The sequence below is a fragment of the Pongo pygmaeus genome, chromosome 10 (assembly GCF_028885625.2).
Source record: "Pongo pygmaeus isolate AG05252 chromosome 10, NHGRI_mPonPyg2-v2.0_pri, whole genome shotgun sequence".
NCBI classification, from domain to species: Eukaryota; Metazoa; Chordata; class Mammalia; order Primates; family Hominidae; genus Pongo; species Pongo pygmaeus.
The window spans coordinates 65824866-65839956 of record NC_072383.2 but is presented as its reverse complement, the minus strand read 5'-3'; the positions used below and the strand labels follow the sequence as shown (position 1 = coordinate 65839956).

At 39.9% G+C, this 15091-nt stretch overlaps 1 protein-coding gene across 1 annotated transcript in view; it reads right to left on the bottom strand.

Moving 5' to 3' along the window:
- Positions 1–15091, bottom strand: part of LOC129010021 (uncharacterized) — a 92881-nt gene that overhangs the window by 42969 nt on the left and 34821 nt on the right. The gene's annotated exons all lie outside the window — the stretch shown is intronic.

Sequence of the window (15091 nt, the reverse complement as noted above, 5' to 3'; positions counted from 1 at the left end):
TGCTTCACCATCCCCTGTTTCCATACCAGCACCCAGGCATTGCTATGGATCTAAAAACCCCACACCACCCTCTCCACACCACGAAGAAGCCTAGAAGAGGAGGAAGAGAAAACAAAAGGAATCAGGAATGACTCCTACTCCAGGACCATTGACATTTAGGGATATGGCCATAAATGGACTAATACAATCTTGGGAGAAGTGGCCATGCCTGGAGCCTCTACTCAGAGGGCTTTATGCAGAGACGTGATGTTGGAGAACTACAGGAACTTTATCTTCCTGGGAATCTCTCTTTTTGACCTGGATAGTATCTCCATGTTGGAGCAAGGGAAAGAGACATGGACTGTAGAGAGCCAAGTACAAATAGCAAGAAACTGAAATGGGTGACAATGGATCAAATGTGTGATCACAGGCCTTTCCTTATGGTCTCTGGGAAAGAACCAATTGTATGAGATGACCCATTTCATTAGGTGGGGATTGTTTCTATCTAAGTTCCTGGAAGAAGAAGGACTCTGCCTTTGAAAATTAAATATTGTCTGAATGAGAGAGCACTTGGCAGGGGCTGAGAACAAAATAAAATGATGATGCCACTCATCATGCTCATTGTGTTCAGGGTGCCTTTCTCCTCACAGGAGGGCACTGTGGGTTAAAGGAAAGAAATGCTCTACCGGCTGACCATGATATAGAACAGGCCAAACCCTTAGGACACTGGGATTTTTATGGGGGTGGAGTAACAGGTTATTAGGTACTGATATGTGGTAGAAATAATGCAGGAGAAAATGGCCACATTCTCCATGGAATTGCAATAATGGTTGCCTAGCAAAGATTGATGAAAAATTGGTCTCATTTTTGAAATTGGAGAAAGAACAGTTGTCGGGGGGAGAGTTCAATTTCAAAAACTAGAACAGCATGTTTTTGAGTAGGATTCACATTTTAACTGTTAGCATAACAATTTGTTTTTCTTACTTAGAACGTATTTGAGATCACATGTTTTAACTAATAAATTTTAACATTATTTCATAAAAAGAAAAAGAAAGTTTTGCAATGGTGTAATTCTGACCCCGTGACTTAAAATTTAGGACTTGTTAACCACTCTGCGTCTCAATGTTCTTATCTGAAAACCAAGGGTAATAAAACTGATGGGTGGGGAGGGGTCAAGATGGCCAAATAGAAACAGCTCCCATCTGCAGCTCCCAGGAAGACCAACGCAGAAGGCAGGTGATTTCTGCATTTCCAACTGAGATGCCCAGTTCATCTCACTGGGACTGGTTAGGCAGTGGGTGCAACCCACGGAGAATGAGCAGAAGCGAGGTGGGGCATTGCTTCACCTAGGAAGTTCAAGGAGCCAGGGGACCTCCCTCCCCCAGCCAAGGGAAGCAGTGAAGGACTGTGCTACCTGCCCAGAGTACTACTTTTCCCACAGATTTTGGCAATCCATGGATTGGGAGATTCCCTCATGAGCCAACACCACCAGGGCCCTGGATTTCAAGCACAAAACTGGGCGGCTGTTCAGGCATGCACTGAGCTGGAAGAGTTTTTTCATACTCCAGTGGTGCCTAGAACTCCAGTGAGACAGGAGAACCGTCCACTTCCTTGGAAAGGGGGCTGAAGCCAGGGGAACCAAGTGGTCTCACTCAGTGGGTCCCACTCCCATGAAGCCCAGCAAGCTAAGAACCACTGGCTTGAAATTCCCACCATCAGCATAGCAGTCTGGAGTTGGCCTGGGACAATCAAGTTTGATGGGGGAGGGGTGACTGCCATTACTGTGGCTTTAGTAGGCAATTTTCCCCTGACAGTGCTAAGGAGATTGGGAGGTTTGGACTGGGCGGCTGTGGTCAGGCTGCTTCTCTAGATTCCTCCTCACTGGGCAGGGCATGTCTACAGGAAATCCAGTAGCTCTAGTCAGGGGCTTACAGACAGAACTTTCACCTCCCTAGGACAGAGCACCTGAGAGAAGAGAGATTGCAGTAACAGCTTCAGCAGACTTAATCTTCCCTGCCTGCCAGCTCTGAAGAGACCAGCTGATCCTGACAAGGGGAATTCTCCCCGCACAGTGCACCAGCTCTGCTAATGGACAGACTGCCTCCACAAGCAGGTCCCTGACCCCATGCCTCCTGACTGGGAGAAAACTCCCAACAGGGGTTGATAGATACCTCATACAGGAGAGCTCCAGCTGGTATCAGGCTGGTGCCCGTCTGGGACGAAGCTTCCAGGAGAAGGAGCAGGCAGCATTCTTTGCTGTTCTGAAGCCTCCAATGGTGATACCCAGGAGAACAGGGTCTGGAGTAGACCCCCAGAAAACTACAGCAGACCCGCAGTAGAGGGGCCTGACTGTTAGAAGAAAAACTAACAAACAGAAAGCAACAACAACAACATCAACAAAAAAGCACCCCCCACCCCCCCCAAACACACACAAAAAACCATCCAAAGGTCACCAGCCTCAAAGATGAAAGGTAGATAAATCCATGAAGATGAGGAAAAACCAGTGCAAAAATGCTGAAAATTCTAAAAGCCAGAACACCTCTTCTCTTCCAAATGATCACAACAGCTCTCCAGCAAGGGCACAGAACTGGATGGGAATGAGATGGATGAATTGGCAGAAGTAGGCTTCAGAAGGTGGGTAATAACAAACTCCACTGAGTTAAAGGAGCATGTTCCAACCCAATGCAAAGAAGCTGAGAACCTTGATAAAAGGTTATAGGAATTGCTAACTAGAATAACAAGTTTAGAGAGGAACATAAATGACCTGATGGAGCTGAAAAACACAGCACGAGAACTTTGTGAAGCATACACAAGTATCAGCAGCAGAATAGATCAAGTGGAAAAAAGGATATCAGAGTTTGAAGACCACCTTGTTGAAAAAAGGCATGCAGACAAGATTAGAGAAAAAAGAATGAAAAGGAATGAATAAAACCTCCAAGAAATATGGGACTATGTAAAAAGACCAAACCTATGATTGATTAGAGTACCTGAAAGAGATGGGGAGAATGGAACCAAGTTGGAAAATACACTTCAAGATATTATCCAGGAGAATTTCCCCAACCTAGAAAGACAGGCCAACATTCAAATTCAAGAAATACTTCCCTAACCTAGCAAGACAGCCAACATTCAAATTCAGGATATACAGAGAACACCACTAAGATATTCCATGAGAAGTTCAACCCCAAGACACATAATCATCAGATTCTCCAAGGTTGAAATGAAAGAAAAAATGTTAAGGGCAGCCAGAGAGAAAGGTGAGGTCATCTACAAAGGGAAGCCCATCAGACTAACAGCGGATCTGTCAGCAGAAACCCTACAAATCGGAAGAGAGTGGGGCCAATTTTCACATTCTTAAAGAAAAAAATTTTCAGCCCAGAATTTCATATCCAGCCAAACTAAGCTTCATAAGTGAAGGAGAAATAAAATCCTTTCCAGACAAGAAAATGCCAAGGGATTTTGTCACCACCAGGCCTGCCTTGAAAGAGCACCTGAAGGAAGCACTAAATATGGAAAGAAAAAGCCAGTACCAGCCACTGCAAAAACTCACCAAAATTTTAAGACCAATGACACTATGAAGACACTGCATCAACCAGTGTGCAAAATAACCAGCTAGCATCATGATGACAGGATCAAATTCACACATAACAATATTAGCCTTAAATGTAAATGGGCTAAACACCCCAATTAAAAGACAAAGACTGGCATATTGGACAAAGAGTCAAGACCCATTGGTGTGCTGTATTCAGGAGACCCGTCTCCTGTGCAAAGACACGCATGGGCACAAAATAAAGGTATGGAGGAAAATTTACCAAGCAAAAAAAAAAAAAAAATACAGGGGTTGCAATTCCAGTCTCTGATAAAACAGATTTTAAACCAACAAAGATCAAAAAAGACAAAGAAGGGCATTATATAATGGTAAAGGGATCAGTGCAACAGGAAGATCTAACAATCCTAAATATAAATTCACCCAATACTGGAGCACCCAGATTCATAAAACAAGTTCTTAGAGACCTACAAAGAGACTTAGACTCCCACACAATGATAGTGGGAGACTTTAACACCCCACCATCAATATTAGATCAACAAGACAGAATATTAATAAGGATATTCAGGACTTTAACTCAGCTCTGAATTAAGTGGACCTAATAGACATCTGCAGAACTCTCCACCTCAAATCAACAGAATATACATTCTTCTCAGTGCCACATGGCACTTAATTTAAAATCACCACATAATTGGAAGTAAAACACTCCTCAGCAAATGCAAAAAAAACCCCTGAAATCATAACAAACAGTTTCTCAGACCACAGTGCAATCAAATTAGAACCCAGGATTAAAAAACTCATTCAAAACCACACAACTACATGGAAATTGAACAACCTGTTCCTGAATGACTCCTGGGTAAATAACAAAATTAAGGCAGAAATGAAGAAGTTCTTTGATACCGATGAGAACAAGGAGACAGTGTACCAGAATCTCTGGGACATGGCTTAAGCAGTGTTAAGAGGGAAATTTATAGCACTAAATGCCCACATCAGAAAGCTGGGAAGATTTCAAATTGACACCCTAACACCGCAATTAAAAGAACTAGAGAAGCAAGAGCAAACAAATCCGAAAGCTAGCAGAAGACAAGAAATAACAAAGATCAGAGCAGAACTGAAGGAGATAGAGACACAAAAACCCTTCAAAAAAATCAATGAATCCAGGAGCTGGTTTTTAAAAAAATTAACCAAATAGATAGATTGCTAGCTAGACTAATAAAGAAGAAAAGAGAGAAGAATCAAATAGACACAATAAAAAATGATAAAGGGGATATCACCACTGACCCCACAGAAATACAAACTACCATCAGAGAATACTATAAACACCTCTATGAAAATAAATGAGAAAATCCACAAGAATTGGATAAATTCCTGGACATATACACCCTCCAAAGACTAAACCAGGAAGAAGTCAAATCCCTGAATAGATCAATAACAAGTTCTGAAATTGAGGCAGTGATTAATAGCCTACCAACTAAAAAAGCCCAGGACCAGATGAATTCACAGCCAAATTCTACCAGAGGTACAAAGAGGAGCTGGTACTATTCCTTCTGAAACTATTCCAAACAATTGAAAAGGAGGGACTCCTCCCTTACTCATTTTATGAGGCCAGCATTATCCTGATACCAACCTGTCAGAGACCCAACAAAAGAAAAAAACTGTAGGCCAATATTTATGATGAACATTGATATGAAAATCCTCAATAAAATACTGGCAAACTGAATCCAGCAGTGCATCAAAAAGCTTATCCATTATGATCAAGTGGGCTTCATCCCTGGATGCAAGGCTGGTTCAACATATGCAAATCAATGAACATAATCCATCACATAAACAAAACCAATGACAAAAACCACACGATTATCTCAATAGATGCAGAAAAGGCCTTCAATAAAATTCAACATCCCTTCATGCTAAAAACTTTCAATAAACTAGGTATTGATGCAACATATCTCAAAATAATAAGAACTATGAGAAATCCATAGCCAATATGATACTGAATGGGCAAAAGCTGAAAGTGTTCTTTTTGAAAACCAGCACAAGACAAGGATGCCCTCTCTCACCACTCCTATTCAACATAGTATTGGAAGTTCTGGCCAGGGCAATCAGGCAAGAGAAATAAATAAAGTGTATTCAAATAGGAAGAGAGGAAGTCAAATTGTCTCTGTTTGGAGATGACATGATTGTGCATTGAGAAAATCCCATTATCTCAGCCCAAAAACTCCTCAAACTGATAAGCAACTTCAGCAAAATCTCAGGGTACAAAATCAATGTGCAAAAATCACAAGCATTCCCATACACCAACAATAGACAAGCAGGGAGCCAATTTATGAATGCACTCCCATTCACAATTGCTACAAAAGAGAATAAAATACCTAGGAATACAGCTAACAAGGGATGTGAAAGACCTCTTCAAGGAGAACTACCAACCACTGCCCAAGGAAATAAGAGAGGACACAAACAAATGGAAAAACATTCCATCCTCATGGATAGGAAGAATCAATATTGTGAAAATGGCCATAATGCCCAAAGTAATTTATAGATTCAGTGTTATTCCCATCAAACTTCCATTAACGTTCTTCACAGAATTAGAAAAAACTATTTTAAATTTCATATGTAACCAAAAAAGAGCCTGTATAGCCAAGACAATCCTCAGCAAAAAGAACAAAGCTGGAAGCATCATGCTACCTGACTTCAAACTATACTACAAGGTACAATAATCAAAACAGCATGGTACCAAAACAGACATATAGACCAATGGAACAGAACAGAGGCCTCAGAAATAATACCATGCATCTACAATCATCTGATCTTTGACAAACCTGACAAAAACAAGCAATGGGGAAAGGAGTATCTATTTAATAAACGGTGCTGGGAAAACTGGCTAGCCATATACAGAAAACTGAAACTGGACCACTTTCTTACACCTTATACAAAAATTAACTTTAAGATGCATTAAAGACTTAAATATAAAACCCCAAACCATAAAAACCCTAGAGGAAAACCTAGGCAATACCATTCAGGACATAGGCATAGGCAAAGACTTTCACGACAAAACACCAAAAGCAATTGCAACAAAAGCCAAAATTGACAAATGGGATCTAATTAAACTTTAGGAATATAGATCATTCTACTATAAAGACACATGCACACATATGTTTATTGAAGCACTATTTACAATAGCAAAGGCATGGAACCAACCCAAATGCAGATCAATGAGACTGGATAAAGAGAATGTGGTACTATGCAGCCATAAAAAAGAATGAGATCATGTCCTTTGCAGGGACATGGATGAAATTGGAAGCCATCATCCTCAGCAAACTCACACATGAACAGAAAACCGAACAGTGCATGTTCTGACTCATAAGTGGGAGTTGAACAATGAGAACACATGGACACAGGGAGGGGAACAACAATACCAGGGCCTGTCGGGTGTTGGGAGGCAAGGGGAGGGAGAGCATTAGGACAAATACCTAGTGCATGCAGGACTTAAAACCTAGATGATGGGTTGATAGGTGCAGCAAACCACCATGGCACATGTATACCTATGTAACAAATCTGCATGTTCTGCACATGTATCCTGGAACTTAAAGTAAAATACAAAAATAAAAAATAAAACTGATAGGGTTGATATGTTTTTTAAATGAGTCAAAGTATGTGTGAAAATAATTTTAAATAACATGACGTGATGCAAATATTAGTTTTTATTATGCTGTCAAGACATTTGCTATCAAATAAAGTTATCACTTATGACAGGAAAATATTTTAATGGATTTTTTTGAGTGGCAAGTTCATTACATTGAAGTAATAAATAACAGAGGACAATTTCAGAAATAACTTTTTAGCAGTTCAAATTTTCCCTGGAAATTTACTATTGTCCTGGGAATATTACATGGTTCAAAAGCTGAGCACTTCTGCATGGCATTTAATTAAAATGCAGCCTGAACATGCTATGTGAAGAATTTTAAACAGTCTTGTTCAATATAAAATATGCTCAATGTCAGTATATTGTGTCTTTTTTTACTATTCATTTTCCTATCAGAATGCATTTGACAGTCAATCTGTGAAAAGATAGATTGGGATTGTGTAATTTTTATATGCTTCTTAACATTCTTTTTATTTTAATGATAAATTTATAATTACTGCCCATCCCATTTACAATGGTCTGGGAGGTAAGTACTTAAAAATATTTATAAAAATCATATTGCTAATCTCTATAAACTTGAGTTCTCAGGGGTCTAATAACATAAAATAGGATAAACTAATTTTAAAAACATGTTTCACAAGTAACACTCTTTAAAAGCCTCCATCTATGTATGTAAAGTAAAATGGATAGATATAAATAATATTGTTTGTTAAGTATTCAGGATTTTCCAGATTGTCCATTATCCACATCAATCACTGCTATTAATAAAGTACACCAGATAACTTTACAACTCAACTGTTATCTATAGCTTCTTGTTTTTACACAACAATGTGGAAATTAGAATTTAAGAATCAGATGGTGACAAAGGCCATTTGGAGTTGCTAGGACTCCCCCGTAGGAGGGGTGAAACTAAGTTCATGGGTCCTCAGGTTTGTACAATTTCTTTTAGAAAAAAACATGAAAATTTAATCCAAATGTATGTAAGAAGATTAAAATTTATTTATGAAACCAGAGCAAGTGAAGCACCCTTAAAACTTCAACCTTGGAGTGAATCCTCAGAGCAAATCTACTTCTGCCTAGGCTGACTGAAAAGGGGGCTTCCTTTCCTGGAGGGCCTCTGCTTTCTCTCTGTCTGTCTTCTGCTTGCCTCTTGCCTTAGTGTAAAGAATCCAGATGGGCTATGCTAAAAAGAAAAAGAAATGTCATGTTCATGATCATAGAGCTGAAGAGTGTTCTTACTTGAAGAACCAGCTGTCCTGCTGAAACAAATGTTTCTAAGATTTCAGGCTATAGTTGGGCAACAGAGGCCAACTGAAAATTCACACCAACTGCATGAGTAGAACTTGGATCCAAGAGACATTCCATTGTTTCTTTCAGCACAGATAGGAGAATCTGGCAGCTCGTAGACTCACCACCAATTCTTGAGCTAGTTCCTTATATCACGTGAAAATGTGATGGTGCTGGAAAGATATCAAGGTGGCTGTTGGAAGCTTGCTGCATACATGCTTGTGGTCTCTGAGTGTTATCAAGCTTACCTTTTTAGGAAAATGATGTCTGGCTTGTTGGATGAATTAACTTGCACCCTAGCTGTGAAGCAAAGGAGCTTCAGAGCATTCGGGTGACAAATTGCACAGATAAGAGGGCATTTCTCTTCTATCTGAGTGACAGCGTGCTGAGTGGTGGTCTGATTTTGTGATAATGGCTGGGAAGCTCTAAATAGCAGGCTATTCTCCTTTGAAGCACATATGGCTGATTTAGATTGAAAAAATGACAGGTGTTATATAAGCAAAGGTGAGAGCTCGGTAATAACTTTAAAGCTAACAAATGTAGAATTTTGTTGCAAGTTGTGTTTTTTACATTTTCATGTATTTATTAAAAGTTCAAAGTATGGATGCTGACCCATTCAGTATGAAAAAAAGATTCTATTTTTGAAAAAAGAGGAGTTTAATATATTTTTGTTTTGATTTAATTTCATTCTTCTTCCCAAGTAATTCTGTCCTCCATAAATACCATTGACTAAAAGTGTCATGTCATTATCTCATCAAAATCACTCACCCGCACATGACTTGGGGCTATGCTGGGCATTGTATAAAGGAGGTGTCAGGCAGAATAAAATGACAAATTAAGCAAAGTTTGTCTTTCCACACCCTCCATCTTCCCCCTTAGCCTCATTCTTTATTTTTTTCTTCTGGTCTTTATACCCCTACCTGTCATTACCCTTCCCACCCCCATTATTTTTTGCTATAGTGTTAATTTATATGATATTTGTTCATTAAAGATTAATCCCCATTCTCCAAAATGATACTTAGTAAAACTGGCAAAGCCTTTACGTGATAAAATAAAACTATACTGGTAGAATAACAGGCAGTAGGGTTTGAATTTGAGGAAAGGATTCCTTCCCTTAGTTTCATCTCAACAGGACCATGGGGCTAGCTTCCTATTTCACTGCCTAGTTAGACTAGCTCCATAGAAAGCCTTCTAGGAGGAAATAACCTGAGTAATAAAATAAACATGACATAGACAGAGGCAGCCAGGCTCCAAGTCAATTGAAGAATTAGACCTTCAGAGTAGGAAGGGTCATTAGAACTGGTTTTGTCAAACCCTGAATTTTCTTCATCTGGAAACTGAGCCATGGAAAAGATAAGTGCATTGCACATGTTCTTTCAGCTAGTATATTTGTATATTTGCTACAAGAATTCGGGTCTTGCAAAATTTCTAGTCCAGTACTACTTTTATCAACCATATTAACCCACCTCCAAAAAATATGCAAATCCAATAAAACATAAGTGGAACGATATGGTTAGGCTTTGTCTCCCCAGCCAAATCTCATCTTGAATTGTAATCCCCATAATCCCCACCTGTCAAGGGAGAAACCAGGTGGAGGTAATTGAATCATGGGGGCAGTTCCCCCCACGCTGTTCTCATGATAGTGAGTGAGTTCTCACCAGATCTGATGGTTTTATAAGGGGCTCTTCCCCCCTTCATTCGGCACTTCTCCTTCTAGCTGCTTTGTGAAGAAGGCGTCTTGCTTCCCCTTCACCTGCCACCATGATTGTACGTTTTCTGTGACCTTCCCCAGCCATGCTGAACTGTGAGTCAATTAAACCTATTTCCTTTATAAATTACCCAGTATCAGGCAGTTCTTTATAACAGTATGAAAATGAACTAATACATGGAGCATATCATAATGTTTTATTTTTACCATGGAGTAGGAATTATGAGACAGGTGAGTCAGGTCTTATGAATGTATTGCAGGAAGGTGGAGAAAGAGAAGAGAAATGAGTAAACTTTTAAAACAGAGTAGGGTGTAACTTTGTTTTTGAGATGAATCTCTCTCTGTCCCCAGGCTGGAGTGCAGTGGTACTATCTCAGCTCACTGCAACCTCTGCCTCCTGGGTTCAAGCAGTTCGCCTGCCTCAGCCTCCTATGTAGCTGGGACTACAGGCGTACACCACCATGCCTGGCTAATTTTTGTATTTTTAGTAGAGACGGGGTTTCACCATATTGGTCAGGCTGGTCTCAAACTCCTAAACTCAGGTGATCCACCCGCTTCGGCCTCCCAAAGTGCTGAGACTACAGGCATGAGCCACTGCGCCCGGCGGGTGTTACTTCTCGAAACCAGGATGGGAAGTGTAGAGAGGAAATATGAGACCAAATACAGATGGAGGATGAATACTGTTTGTTCACCTTTCACTTAAATCCCAATCCTCTTCCCTTCCTTGGCCAACATAAGTCAGAGCCAAAGGGCATGTTGAATGCATACCTTTTTTATTTTACCATCAATTTTGACTTCAGGAAGAAATAGCCAATGACTTTTGAGGCACGTTTATGGGGATTTATTGGGGAAGGAGGAGTCTGATTGTACTTGGAGTTAGCGGGAAGACACGTGTCTGTAAGGTACTTTTAAAATGTGTCTTATTAGAGATGAATGCAGCGATCATAGCTGTTAACTCAATAACTGTATTTGCCTGTAACAGCAGCTCATTAGTTGCAGCAGATGCTCTTGATTGTCCTTCCATATCTCCTAGTTTTTCAATGCATGCTAGCTGGACTTTCAATGATCAGTCCCTGCATTTCTTCTCCTGAGGGCTTTCTCTGACTGTTAAAGCCCAGTTTGCCTCCTATATGGTAAACAGATATGCCAGGGAATTAATGTTCCCTGGAAGCCTTCCTCAACCAATAAATGAGTTGGTATGTAAATACCCTAGCTCCTTTACCCCTGAGGCATGTGTTTTCCGTTGGTTTGTAGAGTTTCTTCACAGTGGTAGCTGGCTTGATAATGCACCCTTTATTGGCTGCTTTTTTCTGTTTCACTTCCCTAACTGCTTATTGATATTTCCTTTGCCTCTCAAATGAACCACTTGCACCCTAATCCTTGTCATAAGGTCTGTTATTGAGGGAACCCAAATGAAGACACCCAGATTGCTTACTATGTTAGCAATAGAGTCTCACAACAAACCTCAGGAGAGCCCACCTGTGTCAGGCATTCAATCGCAAGAAACGGCAAGCCAAACTTCAGTAACCTAATAGAATAGGGGATTATTTTTCCTCTATTACGAGAATTCCAGTGGCAGACAGTTGCTAAGGTAGGTTCAACTGCTCCATGATCCCACCAAGGAATCAGGGCCTTTCCATCTTCATCTTTACCTTTCATCCTTGGACTTTTTTCTCATGTCACAAAACATCTGTTGTATCTCAGGAACCAGAGCCATATTCCAGGAAGAAAGAAGGGGAGAAAGTTAAAGCTTCCCTTTTTGCACAGCTTTGTCTTTTTAGTCAGGAAAAGAGGTCCTCTCCAGGTGTCTCCACCTGCAGTTGAACTAGGTCACCTGCTCATCATCAGACCAATTACATCCAAGAGGGATGAGATTAGAAAGCCTGGTTTATTTACCTCAGTCATGGTTCATCCCTGGTGAAGGTCCCTATCTGAACAAATTGGGATTCTGTTAGCTGGAAAGAAGAGGCAGAAATGGCTTGGGTCAGCAATAGAAAACATCTCATGCATCACCTCTAAGAAGTATATCATTGGTCAGCTCCATGGTAAATATTTCAGTTTCCTGTCTCCACATGACCTGTTTCCGACCAATGGCACACCAGCAGACGCATACTCTAAGACAAGGAAAATATAGAAGCAGAGAGGAGTAGCTTTAACGTGCCTTCCTTAAAAGTCTTTATTTTATCTTATTGAGTCATAGATATCTTTAGAAACTGTGTTTCTGAATAAATCTAGCAAATAAAATTATTTCTGTAGCCTAAAATCTACAAGGCATACTAGTTAACTACTGTTTGTAAAGGGGGGTCTGCTCAGAGAAGAGCACTGTTTTTGCAGGTGTAAAAAGAGAACAGAATTCTAAACATAAAGCTATTTAGAGGATACTTGCTTAGTGAAATTGAAGGTCAATAGCATTCACAAGAACAAAATCTAGGTCTCTATTTAGTTACCATGAATATGTCCTTGCAAAGATATTGGTAAGAAGTCCCCTGGGAGAAAGCTGGCCTTCTAGAGTTAAACACTGTCTCCTGTGGAATGTTAAGCTTTAATCTTAAAACACTGCATGTTAATTGGTTGTCAGAGAAGAATGTATTGAAATTGGCATCTGAAAGCTCTGAAGAAATATAAAATGCATTTCTTTGAGGTAAGACAAGAGCCTCAAACTTTGCTTTTCTTTCCATTGGCCAAAGGAGAAATTAATAAATCAATGATTCTGTTAGAGCTCTAGTCTTAAGCTGTACAAGATGTATTTCTTAAACAAGAACAAAACATCCTTGTTCTAAGCAGAATCTACTCAGTCACGGGCTAGAACAGAAGACTTTTGTCAATCATATGGTAGAATGGAAGTGTCACTCCTGCTTTCCAGAGAGCCATGCAGAACAACTTAAATTAAGTGGAAATAGAAATGCAACCAAAGCCAGTTAACCTAAACTAGAATCCGTTATGCTCCATGAAACTTTATGAAGCAGATACAGTTAGTTCTGATAATCCAGTATTTTGTAGTTCAGAAATCCTTTTGATTCCTCTTGGAAAGTCAAAGGAATCCAGGAAAATGCTGTGTTCAGTTATGTGCCAGGCACTCTCTCAGGTGCTTCAGATGGATTAATTCTTCTTATTTATTTATTTATTTATTTATTATTATACATTAGGTCTTAGGGTACATGTGCACAGTGTGCAGGTTAGTTACATATGTATACATGTGCCATGCTGGTGCGCTGCACCCACTAACTCGTCATCTAGCATTAGGTATATCTCCCAATGCTATCCCTCCCCCCTCCCCCTACCCCACAACCGTCCCCAGAGTGTGATGTTCCCCTTCCTGTGTCCATGTGTTCTCATTGTTCAATTCCCACCTGTGAGTGAGAATATGCAGTGTTTGGTTTTTTGTTCTTGTGATAGTTTACTGAGAATGATTTCCAATTTCATCCATGTCCCTACAAAGGACATGAACTCATCATTTTTTATGGCTGCATAGTATTCCATGGTGTATATGTGCCACATTTTCTTAATCCAGTCTATCATTGTTGGACATTTGGGTTGGTTCCAAGTCTTTGCTATTGTGAATAATGCCGCAATAAACATATGTGTGCATGTGTCTTTATAGCAGCATGATTTATAGTCCTTTGGGTATATACCCAGTAATGGGATGGCTGGGTCAAATGGTATTTCTAGTTCTAGATCTCTGAGAAATCAACACACTGACTTCCACAATGGTTGAACTAGTTTACAGTCCCACCAACAGTGTAAAAGTGTTCCTATTTCTCCACATCCTCTCCAGCACCTGTTGTTTCCTGACTTTTTAATGATTGCCATTCTAACTGGTGTGAGATGGTATCTCATTGTGGTTTTGATTTGCATTTCTCTGATGGCCAGTGATGGTGAGCATTTTTTCATGTGTTTTTTGGCTGCATAAATGTCTTCTTTTGAGAAGTGTCTGTTCATGTCCCTCGCCCACTTTTTGATGGGGTTGTTTGTTTTTTTCTTGTAAATTTGTTGGAGTTCATTGTAGATTCTGGATATTAGCCCTTTGTCAGATGAGTAGGTTGTGAAAATTTTCTCCCATTTTGTAGGTTGCCTGTTCACTCTGATGGTAGTTTCTTTAGCTGTGCAGAAGCTCTTTAGTTTATTTAGATACCATTTGTCAATTTTGGCTTTTGTTGCCATTGCTTTTGGTGTTTTAGACATGAAGTCCTTGCCCATGCCTATGTACTGAATGGTAATGCCTAGGTTTTCTTCTAGTGTTTTTATGGTTTTAGGTCTAACGTTTAAGTCTTTAATCCCTCTTGAATTGATTTTTGTATAAGGTGTAAGGAAGGGATCCAGTTTCAGCTTTCTACATATGGCTAGCCAGTTTTCCCAGCACCGTTTATTAAATAGGGAATCCTTTCCCCATTGCTTGTTTTTCTCAGGTTTGTCAAAGATTAGATAGTTGTAGATATGTGGTGTTATTTCTGACGGCTCTGTTCTGTTCCATTGGTCTATATCTCTGTTTTGGTACCAGTACCATGCTGTTTTGGTTACTGTAGACTTGTAGTATAGTTTGAAGTCAGGTAGTGTGATGCCTCCAGCTTTGTTCTTTTGACTTAGGATTGACTTGGCGATGCGGGCTCTTTTTTGGTTCCATATGAACTTTAAAGTAGTTTTTTCCAATTCTGTGAAGAAAGTCATTGGTAGCTTGATGGGGATGGCATTGAATCTATAAATTACCTTGGGCAGTATGGCCATTTTCACGATATTGATTCTTCCTACCTGTGAGCATGGAATGTTCTTCCATTTCTTTGTATCCTCTTTTATTTCCTTGAGCAGTGGTTTGTAGTTCTCCTTGAAGAGGTCCTTCACGTCCCTTGTAAGTTGGATTCCTAGGTATTTTATTCTCTTTGAAGCAATTGTGAATGGGAGTTCACTCATGATTTGGCTCTCTGTTTGTCTGTTGTTG